The 22,641-nt window shown below is 42.7% G+C and overlaps 1 protein-coding gene across 1 annotated transcript in view; it reads left to right on the top strand.

Annotated features, from left to right (window-relative positions):
• The window catches only part of LOC123487738, a gene marked incomplete at its 5' end in the record, with an annotated part of 94,777 nt that extends 79,004 nt beyond the window's left edge, over positions 1 to 15,773 (top strand). Inside the window, one exon of the mRNA XM_045218822.1 lies at positions 15,639 to 15,773. The remainder of the gene's footprint in view (positions 1 to 15,638) is intronic.
• Positions 15,774 to 22,641: the final 6,868 nt, after the last annotated feature.

Raw genomic sequence — 22,641 nt, forward strand, 5'->3', positions numbered from 1 at the left:
TGGAGACAGGGGTTATAAATCCTTCACATCCTTTAGACATTGTGTAGAATAGCACTATGGAGACAGGGGTTATAAATCCTTCACATCCTTTAGACATTGTGTAGAATAGCACTATGGAGACAGGGGTTATAAATCCTTCACATCCTTTAGACATTGTGTAGAATAGCACTATGGAGACAGGGGTTATAAATCCTTCACATCCTTTAGACATTGTGTAGAATAGCACTATGGAGACAGGGGTTATACATCCTTCACATTCTTTAGACATTGTGTAGAATAGCACTATGGAGACAGGGGTAATAAATCCTTCACATCCTTTAGACATTGTGTAGAATAGCACTATGGAGACAGGGGTTATAAATCCTTCACATCCTTTAGACATTGTGTAGAATAGCACTATGGAGACAGGGGTTATAAATCCTTCACATCCTTTAGACATTGTGTAGAATAGCACTATGGAGACAGGAGTTATAAATCCTTCACATCCTTTATACATTGTGTAGAATAGCACTATGGAGACAGGGGTTATAAATCCTTCACATCCTTTATACATTGTGTAGAATAGCACTATGGAGACAGGGGTTATAAATCCTTCACATCCTTTAGACATTGTGTAGAATAGCACTATGGAGACAGGGGGTTATAAATCCTTCACATCCTTTAGACATTGTGTAGAATAGCACTATGGAGACAGGGGTTATAAATCCTTCACATCCTTTAGACATTGTGTAGAATAGCACTATGGAGACAGGGGTTATAAATCCTTCACATCCTTTAGACACTGTGTAGAATAGCACTATGGAGACAGGGGTTATAAATCCTTCACATCCTTTAGACATTGTGTAGAATAGCACTATGGAGACAGGGGTTATAAATCCTTCACATCCTTTAGACATTGAGAATAACAATGTGCTCTCTCATTGAGTAGATTTATATACCTGAAGTACATTAAATATATTTTATTTTTAATGCAGGTTCATAGGCTATATTCTAGGGAAAATACTTTGGAGAAAGACTAAAGAATGCATTTTGTTGTTAAATTGACGACTCAAGATTTGTTCCATGAATGAGGAACTTTAATCACTAATACCATTGATCATTTCTAACTCACTGAGCAAGACAAATCACACCTTAGCCAAATACATTTAAACTCAGTTTTTCACAATTCCTGACATTTAATCCTAGTAAAAATTCCCTGTCTCAGGTCAGTTAGGATCTATTTTAAGAATGTGAAATGTCAGAATAATAGTAGAGAGAATGATTTGTTTCAGCTTTTATTTATTTCATCACATTCCCAGTGGGTCAGAAGTTTACATACACTCAATTATTATTTGGTAGCATTGCCTTTAAATTGTTTAACTTGGGTCAAACGTTTTGGGTAGCCTTCCACAAGCTTTCCACAATAAGTTGGGTGAATTTTGGCCCATTCCTCCTGACAGAGCTGGTGTAACTGAGTCAGGGTTGTAGGCCTCCTTGCCCGCACACGCTTTTCCAGTTCTGCCCACAAATGTTCTATAGGATTGAGGTCAGGGCTTTGTGATGACCACTCCAATACCTTGACTTTGTTGTCCTTAAGCCATTTTGCCATAACTTTGGAAGTATGCTTGGGGTCATTGTCCATTTGGAAGACCCATTTGTGACCAAGCTTTAACTTCCTGACTGATGTCTTGAGATGTTGCTTCACTATATTCACATACTTTTCCTTCCTCATGATGCCATCTATTTTGTGAAGTGCACAAGTCCCTCTTGCAGCAAAGCACCCCCACAGCATGATGCTGCCACCCCAATGCTTCACGGTTGGGATGGTGTTCTTCAGTTTGCAAGCCACCCCCCTTTTTCCTCCAAACATAACGATGGTCATTATGGCCTAACAGTTCTATTTTTGTTTCATCAGACCAGAGGACATTTCTCCAAAGAGTACGATCTTTGTCCCCATGTGCAGTTGCAAACCGTAGTCTGGCTTTTTTATGGCGGTTTTGGAGCAGTGGCTTCTTCCTTGCTGAGCAGCCTTTCAGGTTATGTCGATATAGGACTCGTTTTACTGTGGATATAGATATTTTGTACCTGTTTCCTCCAGCATCTTCACAAGGTCCTTTGCTGCTGTTCTGGAATTGATTTGCACTTTTCGCACCAAAGTACGTTCATCTCTAGGAGGCAAAATGTGTCTCCTTCCTAAACGGTATGACGGCTGTGTGGTCCCATGGTGTTTATACTTGCGTACTATTGTTTGTACAGATGAACGTGGTACCGTCAGGCATTTGGAAATTGCTCCCAAGGATGAACCAGACTTGTGGAGGTCTACAATTTTTTTTCTGAGGTGTTGGCTGATTTCTTTTGATTTTCCCATGATGTCAAGCAAAGAGGCGCTGAGTTTGAAGGTAGGCCTTGAAATACATTAACAGGTACACCTCCAATTGACTCAAATGATGTCAATTAGCCTATCAGAAGCTTCTAAAGCCATTACATCATTTTCTGGAATTTTCCAAGCTGTTTAAAGGCACAGTCAACTTAGTGTATGTAAACTTCTGAACAACTAGAATTGTGATACAGTGAATTATAAGTGAAATAATCTGTCTGTAAACAATTGTTGGAAAAATTACTTGTGTCATGCTCAAAGTAGATGTCCTAACCGACTTGCCAAATCTATAGTTTGTTAACAAGAAATTTGTGGAGTGGTTGAAAAACGAGTTTTAATGACTCCAACCTAAGTGTATGTAAACTTCTGACTTCAACTGTATATATTGGAGTAGAATTGATATATACAGTGGGGAGAACAAGTATTTGATACACTGCCGATTTTGCAGGTTTTCCTACTTACAAAGCATGTAGAGGTCTGTAATTTTTATCATAGGTACACTTCAACTGTGAGAGACGGAATCTAAAACAAAAATCCAGAAAATCACATTGTATGATTTTTAAGTAATTCATTTGCATTTTATTGCATGACATAAGTATTTGATACATCAGAAAAGCAGAACTTAATATTTGGTACAGAAACCTTTGTTTGCAATTACAGAGATCATACGTTTCCTGTAGGTCTTGACCAGGTTTGCACACACTGCAGCAGGGATTGTGGCCCACTCCTCCATACAGACCTTCTCCAGATCCTTCAGATTTCGGGGCTGTCGCTGGCAATATAGACTTTCAGCTCCCTCCAAAGATTTTCTATTGGGTTCAGGTCTGGAGACTAGCTAGGCCACTCCAGGACCTTGAGATGCTTCTTACGGAGCCACTCCTTAGTTGCCCTGGCTGTGTGTTTCGGGTCGTTGTCATGCTGGAAGACCCAGCCACGACCCATCTTCAATGCTCTTACTGAGGGAAGGAGGTTGTAGGCCAAGATCTCACGATACATGGCCCCATCCATCCTCCCCTCAATACGGTGCAGTCGTCCTGTCCCCTTTGCAGAAAAGCATCCCCAAAGCATGATGTTTCCACCTCCATGCTTCACGGTTGGGATGGTGTTCTTGGGGTTGCTACTCATCCTTCTTCTTCCTCCAAACACGGCGAGTGGAGTTTAGACCAAAAAGCTATATTTTTGTCTCATCAGACCACATGACCTTCTCCCATTCCTCCTCTGGATCATCCAGATGGTCATTGGCAAACTTCAGACGGACCTGGACATGCACTGGCTTGAGCAGGGGGACCTTGCGTGCGCTGCAGGATTTTAATCCATGACGGCGTAGTGTGTTACTAATGGTTTTCTTTGAGACTGTGGTCCCAGCTCTCTTCAGGTCATTGACCAGGTCCTGCCGTGTAGTTCTGGGCTGATCCCTCACCTTCCTCATGATCATTGATGCCCCACGAGGTGAGATCTTGCATGGAGCCCCAGACCGAGGGTGATTGACCGTCATCTTGAACTTCTTCCATTTTCTAATAATTGCACCAACAGTTGTTGCCTTCTCACCAAGCTGCTTGCCTATTGTCCTGTAGCCCATCCCAGCCTTGTGCAGGTCTACAATTTTATCCCTGATGTCCTTACACAGATCTCTGGTCTTGGCCATTGTGGAGAGGTTGGAGTCTGTTTGATTGAGTGTGTGGACAGGTGTCTTTTATACAGGTAACGAGTTCAAACAGGTGCAGTTAATACAGGTAATGAGTGGAGAACAGGAGGGCTTCTTAAAGAAAAACTAACAGGTCTGTGAGAGCCGGAATTCTTACTGGTTGGTAGGTGATCAAATACTTATGTCATGCAATAAAATGCAAATTGTTTACTTAAAAATCATACAATGTGATTTTCTGGATTTTTTCTCTCACAGTTGAAGTGTACCTATGATAAAAATTACAGACCTCTACATTCTTTGTAAGTAGGAAAACCTGCAAAATCGGCAGTGTATCAGGTAGCTTAGTGGTTAAGAGCGTTGTGCCAGTAACCGAAAGGTTGCTGGTTCTAATCCCCGAGCCGACTATGTGAAAAATCTGTCGGTGCCCTTGAGCAAGGCACTTAACCCTAGTCGCTCTGGATAAGAGCGTCTGCTAAATGACTAAAATGTAAATTTATCAAATACTTGTTCTCCCCACTGTATATTGGAGGATAAATTATATATATATTGGAGGATAAATTATATAAATATTGGAGGATAAATGATATATATATTGGAGGATAAATGATATATATATATTGGAGGATAAATGATATATATATATATTGGAGGATAAATGATATATATATTGGAGGATAAATGATATATATATTGGAGGATAAATGATATATATATATATATTGGAGGATAAATGATATATATATTGGAGGATAAATGATATATATATATATATATATATATATATTGGAGGATAAATGATATAAATATTTTCATCTTCATACACATAGTGGAGGGATGACAGGAAGTTATGAGAGGTGAAATGTGGATGGGATTGCTCTTGATGTCAAGTTAGCAAAGTCGTTTTACTTCTAACCCTGTCTGTCTCCACACACACACACACACACACACACACACACACACACACACACACACACACACATCCTTCCCTGTCACATTATCTGCTTATGTATGTTTCACCTGCCACCGGCTATCTGACAGCGTTTATCTTGTGTCGCTTCCCATCAAGCGCCTCATAAATTCCCTCTATAGATTAGAGCAGGATGACAACCTGCTCGCTCTGACATCATCAGGTGTGCCTGTCATCATCTCCTTTCGCTTCTCTTCATACACGCACACACGCACAAGCACACACAAACACACACGCACACACAAATACACACGCACACACAAACACACACACACACACACACACACACACACGCACACACATGCACACCCCACCACAATTTTAACTAATGGGGAATGTACATTAAACAGGTTGTGTTCACTGTTAAGTCTATACAAAGAAGAAGGAACAAGTCAATGAACACATTTAATAACATTTTATTTGTCACATGCTTCGTAAACAACAGACTAACAGTGAAATGCTGACTAACAGACCCTTCCCAACAATACAGAGAGAAAGAAAATAGAGAAATAATAGAAAAGTAAAACACATAATAATAAAAGTTATAATAAATACCCAATGAGTAACGATAACTTGGCTATATACATGGGGTACCAGTATTGAGTAATGATAACTTGTCTATATACACGGGGTACCAGTACTGAGTAATGATAACTTGTCTATATACACGGGGTACCAGTACTGAGTAATGATAACTTGTCTATATACACACAGGGTACCAGTACTGAGTAATGATAACTTGTCTATATACACAGGGTACCAGTACTGAGTAATGATAACATGTCTATATACACGGGGTACCAGTACTGAGTAATGATAACTTGTCTATATACACTGGGTACCAGTACTGAGTAATGATAACTTGTCTATATACACGGGGTACCAGTACTGAGCGGATGTGGAGGGGTACGAGGTCATTGAGGTATATATGTACATATAGGTAGGGGTAAAGTGACTAGGCAACAGGATAGATAATAAACAGTAGCAGCAAAGTATGTGATGAGTCAAAAACAGTTAGTGCAAAAAGGCTCACTTCATAAAGTCCAGGTAACTATTTAGCAGTCTTATGTCTTGGGGGTAGAAGCTGTTCAGGGTCCTGTTGGTTCCAGACTTGGTGCATCGGTACCGCTTGCCCTGAGGTAGCAGAATCTGAGGGCCCATGCCAAATCCTTTCAGCGTCCTGAGGAGGAAGAGCCGTTTTTAAGCCCTCTTCACTGTCTTGGTGTGTATGGACCATGATCCTTAGTGATGTGGACACCAAGGAACTTGAAGCTCTCGACCATCTCCACTACAGCCCTGTTGATGTGAATGGGGGCGTGCTCAGCCCTCCGTTTCCTGTAGTCCACGATCAGCTCCTTTGTCTGGCTGACGTTGAGGGCAACGTTGTTGTCCTGGCACCACACTGCCAGGTCTCTGACCTCCTCCCTATAGGCTCTCTCATCATCGTCGGTGATCAGACCTACCACTGTAATAATGGTGTTGGAGTCGTACACTGCCACACAGTCGTGTGTGAACAGGGAGTACAGGAGGGAACTAAGCACGCACCCCTGAGGGGCCCCCGTATTGAGGTTCAGCGTGGTGGAGGTGTTGTTGCCTACCCTCACCACCTGGGGGCGGACCATCAGGAAGTCTAGGATCCAGTTTCAGAGGGAGGTGTTTATTCCCAGGGTCCTGAGCTTAGTGCTGAGCTTGGAGGGCACTATGGTGTTGACACTGATCTGTAGTCAATGAACAGCATTCTCACATAGGTGTTCCTCTTGTCCAGGTGGGAGAGGGCAGTGTGGAGTGCGATAGAGATTGAACAAAGATAAGGAAGTGCCGATGAACTCTGCTGTTTAAAGGAATTAAACACAGATTTGTATCAGAATATATGTATCACAATGTCAATACACAGGGTCCATGTCTGTCCATACGTTCACTCTAATCTGGTCATTATCAAAGATGCTCTTGCAGCAGTCAAAAATGCACAAACTAGAATGCAGTGCAGGGTGCAAACCGAGGGTTTAAACAGACTGAATGTTCATAAAGCACAGGGAAGAACACAGCATCCCCTTTTATCTGTCTGTGTTTCTGCAGCCCACAGAGAGAGAGGAGGCAGCCCTTCTCACATACATCAGAGGACGGGAACTGAAAGGGAAAACTCCTGAGATCAAACCGTTAATCAGAGGAGAAGAACCAGGAAGCCATAGCAGCATGCAACATCAAGATGCAGAGAATCTCTTAGCCCAGACCCGCTTCGTTCCTTTCACTCATCCCCCTCTCCTCTCCTCTTCTCTCCTCCACACGCCTCCCTCCCTCCCTCCCTCCCTCCCTGAAGCGCCGAGTGAGACTCCCTTTGGGCTTAACTTGTCAGCCAGACGGAGGAAGAGAGGGGGGAGGGGGGTATAGGGAGTGAGAGAGGGGAAGGGAGTGAGAGAGGGAGAGAAGTGGGGACACAGAGAGAGAGAGAAAGAGAGAGAGAGAGAGAGAGAGAGAGAGAGAGAGAGAGAGAGAGAGAGAGAGAGAGAGAGAAAAGGGGGGACAGAAAGAGAGAGAGAGAGAGAGAGAGGGTGGGGTCGGGGGAGAGATAGAGAAGGGAGGGAGACTGAGAGGGGGAGAGAGAGAGGGAGAGAGAGAGAGAGAGAGAGAGAAAAGGGGGGACAGAAAGAGAGAGAGAGAGGGTGGGGTCGGGGGAGAGATAGAGAAGGGAGGGAGACTGAGAGGGGGAGAGAGAGAGGGAGAACAGGTGACAGGCGAGTGTTGACTAAAGGACAAACGCTCTGTTACGCCCAGCGCAGAGTAACAGGGCCATGGGGACAGTAGAACAGTCATTTGTCATTTCCTTGCCAACGGAAGAAAATAAAAAAATACAGAAGAAAAAAATAAAGACTTAAAGGGCCAACATCAATGTCTATCCTATAGAAAGACTGAAGGGGCCAACATCAATGTCTATCCTATAGAAAGACTGAAGGGGCCAACATCAATGTCTATCCTAGGAGCGTCAAGCAGCGTAATTATTCCCCAAATGTATCACAGCACAATAGAAGGCAGTTAACTCTGGAATTCGATAGGAAGGGAGTTTTAAATAGCTGAGCCAGTTTTAGTCTGTGTGATGGTGCGGCCTCCCCCTCTCTCTTTTGTTGTTTAATGGAAAGGGAACCCACAGCAGAACAAATGAACACACTGCTCCTCTGAAGTACTGGCATTCATTTGGTTTTAGTACTGAGAGGGGCTCTATCATTGAACTGGCCAGGATACAGTTTCATTTTGGCACTAGGCTAAATGAGACAGCGGTTCCATATGTTGTTATAGAAGATGTGAAGCTTATTCTTAGCGGGGCCACAGAATTCAATTGGGGCAAATGTTTTACACACAATAGTATAGTCTAGGCCAGGGGTTGATTTCCTGGACACAGATTAAGGCTAGGCCTGGACTAAAAAGCTCTAGCAAGAATCTCTACTGAAATAAGTAATAGCTTTTTAGTCCAGGACTGAATAACCCTCCTGCTCCAACCTCTCTAACCTGTGAGTGTTTGTGCCTCTTTAAGGGTGGGTTGAAATCAAAGCAGGAAACACATTTCCGTGGACTGCAAGGAAAATGAATCAATGAAGTTGCTTTTCCTCCCTATTGTAACATTTCATAGAATGATTCAGATCATTTATTTTCCCTTGAAGTTCCCCTGCAATCCTCCCAGCTTTGACAGCACTTTACGTGAACTGAACATACCTCATAACAGCATCATAAAATCCACATAACTGACTTATTTTTTATTAATTTTTTACCTCAGATTAAATGAAGATATGCTCATTCATGTAAATAAACTGCCACCCAAGTAACATCCCTTGCAAGGAAAGGACAACCACTTGCGTCACTCAAGTCGAAACATCTTCCAGTTGAAACATCCTCCAGTTGAAACATGCTGTCCAGTTAAATAAATAAAAATAATGAATAGGTTATTTAGCAGATGCTCTTATCCAGAGCGACTTACAGGAGCAATTAGGGTTAAGTGCCTTGCTCAATGGCACATCGACAGATTTTTCACCTAGTCGGCTCGGGGATTAGAACCAGCGACCTTTCGGTTACTGGCACAACGCTCTTAACCACTAAGCTACCTGCCGCTCCGCTCAGTTGAAACATGCTGTCCTGTTGAAACATGCTGTCTAGTTGAAACATGCTGTCCAGTTGAAACATGCTGTCCTGTTGAAACATGTTATCCAGTTGAAACATGCTGTCCAGTTGAAACATCCTCCAGTTGAAACATGCTGTCCAGTTGAAACATCCTCCAGTTGAAACATGCTGTCCTGTTGAAACATGCTGTCCTGTTGAAACATGCTGTCCTGTTGAAACATGCTGTCCAGTTGAAACATCCTCCAGTTGAAACATGCTGTCCAGTTGAAACATGCTGTCCAGTTGAAACATGCTGTCCTGTTGAAACATGCTGTCCAGTTGAAACATCCTCCAGTTGAAACATGCTGTCCTGTTGAAACATGCTGTCCTGTTGAAACATGCTGTCCAGTTGAAACATCCTCCAGTTGAAACATGCTGTCCAGTTGAAACATGCTGTCCAGTTGAAACATGCTGTCCTGTTGAAACATGCTGTCCAGTTGAAACATGTTGTCCAGTTGAAACATGTTGTCCAGTTGAAACATGCATTGTGTGCCACTCCAGGTGACCATGGCTCGTAACGTCTGATCAGTCAGTCATAGCTGCTGTTGTGTTCAACATGCTGACAGTAGATTCCCCCCTCTGTGTCTGTCAGACTTCATTTACTCTAACGACATACAGGGGCCAGACAACTTGGCTGCGTTTAGACAGGCAGCCCAATTCTCTTATCTTTTTCACTAGTTGATCTTTTGACCAATCAGATCAGCTCTGAAAAGGATCTGGTGTGAAATGATTTGATCTGATTGGTCAAAAGACCAATTAGTGGAAAGAATATCAGAATTGTGCTACCTGTCTAAACGCAGGCTTAGGCATGCACATTCTCCTCCCCTACCCAGAGTCCCCTGGCCTCATAGACATCATGCCTCAGCCTCCCTTTCAACATGTACTCATGGCTTTTCTTCATCACAGTGCTTTTCTTTCTCTTTTATTCATATACTGCACACTACATGACCATTATAACAGTCTGATGATACACTACATGACCATTATAACAGTCTGATGATACACTACATGACCATTATAACAGTCTGATGATACACTACATGACCATTATAACAGTCTGATGATACACTACATGACCATTATAACAGTCTGATGATACACTACATGACCATTATAACAGTCTGATGATACACTACATGACCATTATAACAGTCTGATGATACACTACATGACCATTATAACAGTCTGATGATACATTACATGACCAAAATCATGTGGACACCTGCTCGTCGAACATCTCATTCCAAAATCATGAATATGGAGTTGGTCCCCCCTTTGCTGCTATAACAGCCTCCACTCTTCTGGGAAGGCTTTCCACTAGATGTTGGAACATTGCTTCGGGGACTTGCTTCCATTCAGCCACAAGAGCATTAGAGAGGTCAGGCATTGATGTTGGGCGATTAGGCCTGGCTCGCAGTCGGCATTCCAATTCATCCCAAAGGTGTTTGATGGGGTTGAGGTCAGGGCTCTGTGCAGGCCAGTCAAGTTCTTCCACACCAAACTCGACAAACCATTTCTGTATGGACCTCGATTTGTGCATGGGGGCATTGTCATGCTGAAACAGGAAAGGGCCTTCCCTAAACTGTTGCCACAAAGTTGGAAGCACAGAATTGTCTAGAATGTCATTGTATGCTGTAGCATTAAGATTTCCCTTCACTGGAACTAAGGGACCTAGCCCGAACCATAAAAAACAGCCCCAGACCATTATTCCTCCTCCACCAAACTTTACAGTTGGCACTATGCATTCGGGCAGGCAGCGTTCTCCTGGCATCTGCCAAACCCAGATTTGTCCGTCGGACTGCCAGATGGTGAAGCGTGATTCATCACTCCAGAGAACGCGTTTCCACTGCTCCAGAGTCCAATGGAGGCGAGCTTTACACCACTCCAGCCGACGCTTGGCATTGCGCATGATAATCTTAGGCTTGTGTGCAGCTGCTCGGCCATGGAAACCCATTTCATGAAGCTCCTGACGAACAGTTCTTGTGCTGACGTTGCTTCTAGAGGCAGTTTGGTTCTCAGTAGTGAGTGCTGCAACCGAGGACAGACGATATTTACGCGCTACGCGCTACAGCACTTGCCGGTCCTGTTCAGTGAGCTTGTGTGGTCTACCACTTTGCGGCTGAGCTGTTGTTGCTCTTAGACGTTTCCACTTCACAATAACAGCACTTACAGTTGACCAGGGCAGCTCTAGCAGGGCAGAAATTTGACAAACTGACTTGTTGGAAAGGTGGCATCCTATGACGGTGCCACGTTGAAAGTCACTGAGCTCTTCAGTAAAGCTATTCTACTGCCAATGTTTGTCTATGGAGATTGCATGGCTGTGTGCTCGATTTTTTTTACACCTGTCAGCAATGGGTGTGGCTGAAATAGCCGAATCCACTAATTTGAAGGGGTGTCAACACACTTTTGTTTATATAGTGTACAATAATGAACCCTATATAATGTAATCCTTTAATCTGCATATACTGTTGAGTATACCTCATTTATATATGGTGCGTATGCAGACTTATACATTATCATACTTGGTGTTTCAGCACGATAGTATTAAAAATAATAGGCCATTAAGTGAGCTATTATGCTCCTGAAGACCTCTCATGCACATACCAATTTATTCAATGTATTCATGGCTCATTCTATTGGAGGGAGTACATAAACAGCCATTAGTTAAAACACAGTGTATAATATGCTGTCACACAGTGATGGCTAATCAGCTACATGCTTGGGAGGGCAGAGCCACACAGCTTAAAACTACGTGACTTGTGCATTTCTACATACATCTTTGTTTGGTGCTCCGAAGATGTATTTAGCATCTCCATTGTGTAAAGTGATATAGTTGCTAGGTATTTTCACAGAATGACATGTTATAACTAATTTAATAGGATCTCTGTGGGTATTTAAGCTACCATACATCCTCCCAGCATGCCTCTGTGAAGCGTATGCTTAGTTGGACCACAGAAGCATTCTTTATACTCTAGGCCCTAGGGCAGGGATCATCAACTAGATTCAGCCGCTGCTGATTATTTTCTTGAGCGGATGAACAGGGGGCAGGAACATAATTAGAAATACTTTGTAGACTGCAAATTGACCGCAAGAAGCCCAAGCAGATATAATATTTGACTAAAACATACAAATTTCAAACCTTGCTTACATTGGTATATGAGCACATACACTGAGTGTACAAAACATTAAGAACACCTTCCTAATATTGAGTAGCACAGCCTCAATTCGTCGGGGCATGTTGTCGGAAGCGTTCCACAGGGATGACGGCCCATGTTGACTCCAATGATTCCCACAGTTGTGTCAAGTTGGCTGGACCACTCTTGATACACACGGGAAACTGTTGAGCGTGAAAACCCCAGCATCATTGCAGTTCTTGACACAAACCGGTGCGCCTGGCACCTACTACCATACCCCGTTCAAAGGCACTTAAATCTTTTGTCTTGCCCATTCACCCTCTGAATGGCACACATACACAATCCATTTCTCAAATTTCTCAAGGCTTAAAAACCTTCTTTAACCTGTTTCCTCTCCTTCATCTACACTGATTGAAGTGGATTTAACAAGTGACATCAATGAAGGATCATGGCTTTCACCTGGATTCACCTGGTCAGTCTATGTCATGGAAAGGCCAGTTGTTCTTAATGTTTTGTACACTCAGTGTATATCTCTATTATGCGTGGGAATACTTTGTAACAGATTTCCCAAATTAAAATCACTTGGAGCTGATTTGCTCTTGTTTTTAGTATTTTATGTCCATCAATTATTTTGCTCAGAAAATTTGAGGGGCCTAATAAAATCACCCACGGCCACCAACTGGAGAACCCTGCCCTCTGGGTTGGTTTCCCAGAGGCAGATGAAGCCCAGTTTGTCCCTCTGGGTTGGTTTCCCAGAGTCAGATTAAGCCTAGTTGGTCCCTCGGGGTTGGTTTCCCAGAGGCAGATGAAGCCCAGTTGGTCCCTCGAGGTTGGTTTCCCAGAGTCAGATTAAGCCTAGTTGGTCCCTCGAGGTTGGTTTCCCAGAGTCAGATTAATTTTAGTTGGTCCCTCGGGGTTGGTTTCCCAGAGTCAGATTAAGCCTAGTTGGTCCCTCGGGGTTGGTTTCCCAGAGGCAGATGAAGCCCAGTTGGTCCCTCGAGGTTGGTTTCCCAGAGTCAGATTAAGCCTAGTTGGTCCCTCGAGGTTGGTTTCCCAGAGTCAGATTAATCTTAGTTGGTCCCTCGGGGTTGGTTTCCCAGAGGCAGATTAAGCCTAGTTGGTCCCTCGGGGTTGGTTTCCCAGAGGCAGATTAAGCCCAGTTGGTCTCACTGGTGAAAAAAATACCCAAAGGAGAGTGTGTCTGGATATCAGTACAATATTCAGAAATATTGACTCATTCAATTCAGATTGTAAAATCTGATTTTTTATTTTGTTCAATCCAACACAATTTTTCTGGCTTTAGAAATGCATTGTGGTGCTGAAAGGATGGAAGGGGTTTTAAATAAAATTCCGAAATTATTCACCCCCCTTGGCATTTTTCCTATTTTGTTGCCTTAAAACCTGGAATTAAAATGGATTTTTGGGGGGTTTGTATCATTTGATTTACACAACATGCCTACCACTTTGAAGATGCAAAATATTTTTGTAAATAATATTATTGTGAAACAATAAGATAAAAACACAGAAAACTTGAGCGTGCATAACTATTTACCCCCCAAAAGTCAATACTTTGTAGAGCCACCTTTTGCAGCAATTACAGCTGCAAGTCTCTTGGGGTATGTCTCTATAAGCTTGGAACATCTAGCCACTTGGATTTCTGCCCATTCTTCAAGGCAAAACTGCTCCAGCTCCTTCAAGTTGGATGGGTTCCGTGGGTGTACAGCAATCTTTAAGTCATACCACAGATTCTCAATTGGATTGACTAGGCCATTCCAAGACATTTAAATGTTTCCCCTTAAACCACTCAAGTGATGCTTTAGCAGTATGCTTAGGTCATTGACCTGCTGGAAGGTGAACCTCTGTCCTAGTCTCAAATCTCTGGAAGACTGAAACAGGTTTCCCTCAACAATTTCCCTGTATTTAGCGCCATCCATCATTCCTTCGTGGTCCTCTGTAGCTCAATTGGTAGAGCATGGCGCTTGTAACGCCAGGGTAGTGGGTTCGATCCCCGGGACCACCCATACGTAAAAATGTATGCACACATGACTGTAAGTTGCTTTGGATAAAAGTGTCTGCTAAATTGCATATTATTATTATTATTATTCAATTCTGACCAGTTTCCCAGGCCCTGCCGATAAAAAAACATCCCCACAGCATGATGCTGCCACCATGGTATTCTCGGGGTGATGAGAGGTGTTGGGTTTGCGCCAAACATAGCGTTTTCCGTGATGGGCAAAAAGCTCAATTTTAGTCTCATCTGACCAGAGTACCTTCTTCCATATGTTTGGGGAGTCTCCCACATGGCTTTTGGCGAACACCAAACGTGTTTGCTTATTTTTTTCTTTAAGTAATGGCTTTTTTCTGGCCATTCTTCCGTAAAGCCCAGCTCTGTGGAGTGTACAGCTTAAAGTGGTCCTATGGACAGATACTCCAATCTCCGCTGTGGAGCTTTGCAGCTCCTTCAGGGTTATCTTTGGTCTCTTTGTTGCCTCTATGATTAATGCCCTCCTTGCCTGGTCCGTGAGTTTTGGTGGGCGGCCCTCTCTTGGCAGGTTTGTTGTGGTGCCATATTCTTTCCATTTTTTAATAATGGATTTAATGGTGCTCCGTGAGATGTTCAAAGTTTCGGATATTTTTTATAACCCAACCCTGATCTGTACTTCTCCACAACTTTGTCCCTGACCTGTTTGGAGAGCTCCTTGGTCTTCATGGTGCCGCTTGCTTGGTGGTGCCCCTTGCTTAGTGGTGTTGCAGACACTGGGGCCTTTCAGAACAGGTGTATATATACTGAGATCAATTGACAGATCATGTGACACTTGTGGACTTTATTTTACTAATGATGTGACTTCTGAAGGTAATTGGTTGCACCAGATCTTATTTTAGGGGCATCATAGCAAAGGGGGTGAATACATATGCACGCACCACTTTTCCATTATTTATTTTTTAGAATTTCTTGTAATAAGTTATTTTTTTCATTTCACTTCACCAATGTGGACTATTTTGTGTATGTCCATTACATGAAATCCAAACCAAATATAGGCCACTAAATCCAAACCAAATGTAGGCCACTAAATCCAAACCAAATATAGGCCACTAAATCCAAACCAAATATAGGCCACTAAATCCAAACCAAATGTAGGCCACTAAATCCAAACCAAATGTAGGCCACTAAATCAAAACCAAATATAGGCCACTAAATCCAAACCAAATATAGGCCACTAAATCCAAACCAAATGTAGGCCACTAAATCCAAACCAAATGTAGGCCACTAAATCCAAACCAAATGTAGGCCACTAAATCCAAAACAAATGTAGGCCACTAAATCCAAAACAAATGTAGGCCACTTTTGAGATAATTTTCAACTGATCGTATTATCTCTGCTCTTTTCAGCTCGGGAAGAGAATTTAGGAGATCGGTTTCTCCACGTGTTCCTCCAGGATGGGATCCCTGTGGTAAAACTGGCATGTAGTGGTGTCCAGTTGTTGAATGCAGACACAGGCCAAACCATCAACACTAACAGGCTGACGTCCATCAGAATACGGTGAGAAGTGCTTCTTCTTTTCTTAATTGGAAAGATACAGAGGTCAATTGAAGAAGGAAGACAGATGTGGGGAGAATGGAAGGTCGCAGGGCAGTTTTAGAACCCATGACCAGAGAGGCCATGTGTGGTTCAGTTAGCAGCCCTTTCACTGACCGGACTCCGGCACAGAGAAGGGAATATTTTACTTCATATACCTATGCCACTTAGCAGACTATTTTACCAAAGAGACTTACAGGACATTGAGTCATACATTTTTCGTACAGTATGTGATGATCCCTGCGGGAATTGAACCGATGACCTTGGTGTAGCTAGAGTCACTCTCTGTTACTGTATCTTACCTCATCCTATTCCCCACTGTATCTTACCTCAGCCTATTCCCCACTGTATCTTACCTCATCCTATTCCCCACTGTATCTTACCTCATCCTATTCCCCACTGTATCTTACCTCATCCTATTCCCCACTGTATCTTACCTCATCCTTTTCCCCACTGCATCTTACCTCATCCTATTCCCCACTGTATCTTACCTCATCCTTTTCCCCACTGTATCTTACCTCATCCTTTTCCCCACTGCATCTTACCTCATCCTATTCCCCACTGTATCTTACCTCATCCTATTCCCCACTGTATCTTACCTCATCCTATTCCCCACTGTATCTTACCTCATCATATTCCCCACTGCATCTTACCTCATATTATTCCCCACTGTATCTTACCTCATCCTTTTCCCCACTGTATCTTACCTCATCCTATTCCCCACTGTATCTTACCTCATCCTATTCCCCACTGTATCTTACCTCATCCTTTTCCCCACTGTATCTTACCTCATCCTATTCCCCACTGTATCTTACCTCATCCTATTCCCCACTGTATCTTACCTCATCCTTTTCCCCACTGTATCTTACCTCATCCTATTCCCCACTGTATCTTACCTCATCCTATTCCCCACTGCATCTTACCTCATCCTATTCCCCACTGTATCTTACCTCATCCTATTCCCCACTGTATCTTACCTCATCCTATTCCCCACTGTATCTTACCTCATCCTATTCCCCACTGTATCTTACCTCATCCTTTTCCCCACTGTATCTTACCTCATCCTATTCCCCACTGTATCTTACCTCATCCTATTCCCCACTGTATCTTACCTCATCCTTTTCCCCACTGTATCTTACCTCATCCTATTCCCCACTGTATCTTACCTCATCCTATTCCCCACTGCATCTTACCTCATCCTATTCCCCACTGTATCTTACCTCATCCTATTCCCCACTGTATCTTACCTCATCCTATTCCCCACTGTATCTTACCTCATCCTATTCCCCACTGTATCTTACCTCATCCTATTTTTCACTGTATCTTACCTCATCCTTTTCCCCACTGCATCTTACCTCATCCTATTCCCCACTGCATCTTACCTCATCCGGTAACACTTTACACCCAGTATCATAACACCGTATGACACAGTCATAACGATGTCATAATATTTCACAACAGCTGATGTAACTTGTCATAACCAGTCATAATATGGTCATAACACTGACCCATATATTTAGACCTGTTGTGACATATATTGAGTTATTTTATGGCTGGTTATGACACCTACATATTAGTGTCAAAACCCACAAAACCTACACTACCGGTCAAAACATTCCATAGCCTACTTGTCAATATTATGTATATGTTATAAAACATTTTCTGAAAGTGACCATATTAAATGACAGTGTCATAAAGTGTATTTTCTGCAAGTTATTTAAAATATGATGAAAAAAATAAATATGACTGTAAATAATTAATTACAACAACAACAAAGGATTTTAGATGCAAACTTTCACACGAAAGGAAACTTCTTGGCAGGGAAAAAATACATTTGAATACATTTGGATTTTGACACTCTTATGTAGGTGTCATAACTAGCCTTAAAATAATGCAATATACTGTATGTCACAACAGGTGTACATATATGGGTCATGACAGCGTTATGACCATATTATGACAGGTTATGACAAGTTATGTCAGCGGTTATTACATATTACGACATGGTTATGACCTTGTCATAGCGTGTTATGACGCTGGGTGTCAACTAAAGTGTTACCCCTCATCCTATTCCCCACTGTCTGCCAATTCACCATTATCTTGAGATCGATTTCATGAAATGCCCAATGTTCAACCATGAAGTCACTCCAATGGAAAGGGGATTGGAGTGTCCGTATTAACAAAGCTTCTCATACTAAGAGTGCTGATCTAGGACCAGTTTTGCCTTTCAGATCACAATGAATTAGATTACATGGACAGGGAGGGACCTGATCCCAGATCAGCACTCCTATTCTGATATGCTTTGTGAATACAGACCCCCACTGTCCATATAATCTTAGTCATTGTGAACTAAAAGGCAAAACGGATCCTACATCAGCACTCCTACTCTGATATGCTTGATACACACACACACACACACACACACACACACACACACACACACACACACACACACACACTGTTCTCTGTAGCGACCTAGTCTTACCTTATGATGAATCAGAGATTATAAAACCTGAGGTGTTCCCTTAGAGATGATAAAACCTGAGGTGTTCCCTTAGAATGTGTTAGTGATCAGCAACAGTAGCAGAATATGAGACAGCGTGGTTGTGTTGAGAACATTGGTTAGAAAAACTTCAGTCATGAAAAGGTGTAATAATAGCAGCAACAATAACAACAGAGTCATGATCAGTCGTTTCAGATCATCTGGGAATCTACAGGGCTGAAAGCACCACAGGAGCGTAGCACATTTTCATTTTATTTTATTGAAGTTTGAGTCAGCGCTGTCTCTCTCTCTCTCTCTCTCTCTCTCTCTCTCTCTCTCAATCTCTCTCTCTCTCTCTCTCTCTCTCTCTCTCTCTCTCTCATCCCTCTCTCTCTCTCACATCCTATCTCTCTTTATCTCTCTCTCTCTCTCTCTCTCTCTCTCTCTCTCTCTCCCTCTCTCTCACTCAACCTATCTCTCTCTATCTCTCTCTGTCTCAAGCCTTTAATAAATGACAAGTGTTTTTGCACCATTTTACAACAAAATAACAGGGAGGGTGGAAATAAACATGCGGTCTGCCTTATCTACAGTGCCAGTCACTTTGAGCTAGCATATTGCATCTGCATCAAAGACTGCTTTGTACATCAAAGCTCAGCATCTGTGTGATTCATCGGCACCATTGCCTGTTGTGGAGCTTTTTACATTAATACATTGAACAATCAAATTTTTGTCCCTGGGGTGACCTTTGCCAATCTCGGATCAAATTACTTTTTTCACTGACTATATAATAATGCATAAATCTGCTTTGTTTGACAATAATATTATTACCTGGACGTAACTGGGGAGAGAAGGAGGTGTAGTTAGTTAGTTTACCTCCTTTTAGTGATTTGGCTCTTTAAAATGACTTATTTATTTAATTGAATGAGGGCTTTAGTGATGGAAAATATCACGTTGCCTGGCAACTAGAGTATCAATGTTTTTAACCTTTGCTGTTAATGTTTTGCTCATGGCAATTGATTCAAGTATGTTTTTTAAAAGATGACATTGTTGAACATTGCACTAAGTGGCTGACCTCAAACTGCTTCCATGGAACACCATTAGTGCATTGTGGAAGGTGCACACTCCAAATATATGATCAAACATGCTTGATATGCTATTGTCCCTTATGCCTATATAATACAAGTGCTGTGAAATCTGTGCATTTGAAAGCCTTGACTCTTCTGACTGGCATGCTATGGGAGGGAGGGAGGGAGGGAGGGAGGGAGGGAGGGAGGGAGGGAGGGAGGGGGAGGGAGGGAGGGAGGGATATCAAACGGACATCTGTTCAGTCTTTTGTCTGAGTTGACCTACTCTTCCTATTCACAGGTTGCTTACATTCTTTTTTCCCCTCTTAATTCAATTCAATTTAAGGGGCTTTATTGGCATGGGAAACCTATGTTTACATTGCCAAAGCAGGTGAAATAGACGATGAACAGAAGTGAAATAAACAATATAAATGAACAGTAAGCATTACATTCACACAAGTTACTCTCTCTCTCTCTCTTTTCCTCTCTCTCTCGAATCTAAATAAAACATATACATTCTATAAATTATGAAAATACATATGGTCATTTGGAAGGAATAGGGTGCCATTTGGGACGCACTACTATTGTAAATATGAAATTGGATTCTCGTAGACTGAAAGTAAGAAAACAATTATAGTTATCAAAAAAATGACCTTATACAGTGGGGGAAAAAGTATTTAGTCAGCCACCAATTGTGCAAGTTCTCCCACTTAAAAAGATGAGAGAGGCCTGTAATTTTCATCATAGGTACACGTCAACTATGACAGACAAATTAAGATTTTTTTTCTCCAGGAAATCACATTGTAGGATTTTTAATGAATTTATTTGCAAATTATGGTGGAAAATAAGTATTGGGTCACCTACAAACAAGCAAGATTTCTGGCTCTCACAGACCTGTAACTTCTTCTTTAAGAGGCTCCCCTGTCCTCCACTCGTTACCTGTATTAATGGCACCTGTTTGAACTTGTTATCAGTATAAAAGACACCTGTCCACAACCTCAAACAGTCACACTCCAAACGCCACTATGGCCAAGACCAAAGAGCTGTCAAAGGACACCAGAAACAAAAATGTAGACCTGCACCAGGCTGGGAAGACTGAATATGCAATAGGTAAGCAGCTTGGTTTGAAGAAATCAACTGTGGGAGCAATTATTAGGAAATGGAAGACATACAAGACCACTGATAATCTCCCTCGATCTGGGGCTCCACGCAAGATCTCACCCCGTGGGGTCAAAATTATCACAAGAACGGTGAGCAAAAATCCCAGAACCACACGGGGGGACCTAGTGAATGACCTGCAGAGAGCTGGGACCAAAGTAACAAAGCTTACCATCAGTAACACACTACGCCGCCAGGGACTCAAATCCTGCAGTGCCAGACGTGTCCCCCTGCTTAAGCCAGTACATGTCCAGGCCCGTCTGAAGTTTGCTAGAGTGCATTTGGATGATCCAGAAGAGGACTGGAGGAATGTCATATGGTCAGATGAAATCAAAATATAACTTTTTGGTAAAAACTCAACTCGTTGTGTTTGGAGGACAAAGAATGCTGAGTTGCATCCAAAGAACACCATACCTACTGTGAAGCATGGGGGTGGAAACATCATGCTTTGGGGCTGTTTTTCTGCAAAGGGACCAGGACGACTGATCTGTGTAAAGGAAAGAATGAATGGGGCCATGTATCGTGAGATTTTGAGTGAAAACCTCCTTCCATCAGCAAGGGCATTGAAGATGAAACGTGGCTGGGTCTTTCAGCATGACAATGATCCCAAACACACCGCCCGGGCAACGAAGGAGTGGCTTCGTAAGAAGCATTTCAAGGTCCTGGAGTGGCCTAGCCAGTCTCCAGATCTCAACCCCATAGAAAATCTTTGGAGGGAGTTGAAAGTCTGTGTTGCCCAGCGACAGCCCCAAAACATCACTGCTCTAGAGGAGATCTGCATGGAGGAATGGGCCAAAATACCAGCAACAGTGTGTGAAAACCTTGTGAAGACTTACAGAAAACGTTTGACCTGTATCATTGCCAACAAAGGGTATATAACAAAGTATTGAGAAACTTTTGTTATTGACCAAATACTTATTTTCCACCATAATTTGCAAATAAATTCATAAAAAATCCTACAATGTGATTTTCTGGAGAAAAAAAATCTCATTTTGTCTTTCATAGTTGACATGTACCTATGAAAATTACAGGCCTCTCTCATCTTTTTAAGTGGGAGAACTTGCACAATTGGTGGCTGACTAAATACTTTTTTTCCCCACTGTATGGGGGCGGCAGGTAGCTTAGTGGTTAAGAGCGTTGTGCCAGTAACCGAAAGGTAGCTGGTTCTAATCCCCGAGCCGACTAGGTGAAAAATCTGTCGATGTGCCCTTGAGCAAGACACTTAACCCTAATTGCTCCTGTAAGTCGCTCTGGATAAGAGCGTCTGCTAAATTACTAAAAAATAAAAAAAATATGTACATGAAGTTATTTTAGTGGCAGATTTGATTTTTTTTGCATGCGCTACAGATGGCTATATATATTTTGTATTAATATATATTATTTATTCCGATTTTTCGGGGGGTGCTGAAGCACCCTCAGCACCACTACTTCCTGTGGCTGTGCCCATGTAATAATATAATAATAATATGCCATTTAGCAGACGCTTTTATCCAAAGTCGTGCGTGCATGTCACGGTTTACTAAGCCAGAACCCAGAAGCAGACCAGGACAAGGTAAATTGAAACAAAGGTGAGTGTTTATTTAATAGATCCACGAGTGAGGCTGAATAATCCAGGGAACAGAGCGGGTGGCGTGGATGGGTTGTTGAGGGTGCAGTGGTAGGTCCAGTAATGGCTCGGCAGCCGCCGACCATCAGGCAGAGGTTGGGTGAAGGTTCCGGGTGAGTGACTGCAGATAGAACAAAACGGAGGTAAGTATACAGCAAGTCAAAAAGGTGCAAAACAACAAAACTAACGCTAGAAGTTCCAAGGCTGATACACGGACAAACATACTGTTCATGGCTAACGATCCGGCAGGGAATGGATGTTAGGACAGAGCCTAAGAAGGGTGATGATCAGGACCAGGTGTGCAGATTGCTGATGGGATGCAGGTGCGGAAATCAAGAGAGCTCCCGCCTAGCAACGTTGCCCGGCAACCAGGCAGGAGCGTTCCAGAACCCTCGGGAAACTGGAGATCCCGAGCAGAAAAACTAATACCCAGACAGAAACCGACTCAGACTGCAGGGATCGTTACAGTACCCCCCTCCGACGAACGCCACCGGGCGGACTCCCCG

Source organism: Coregonus clupeaformis, unplaced genomic scaffold (assembly GCF_020615455.1).
Source record: "Coregonus clupeaformis isolate EN_2021a unplaced genomic scaffold, ASM2061545v1 scaf1828, whole genome shotgun sequence".
Classification (NCBI taxonomy): domain Eukaryota; kingdom Metazoa; phylum Chordata; class Actinopteri; order Salmoniformes; family Salmonidae; genus Coregonus; species Coregonus clupeaformis.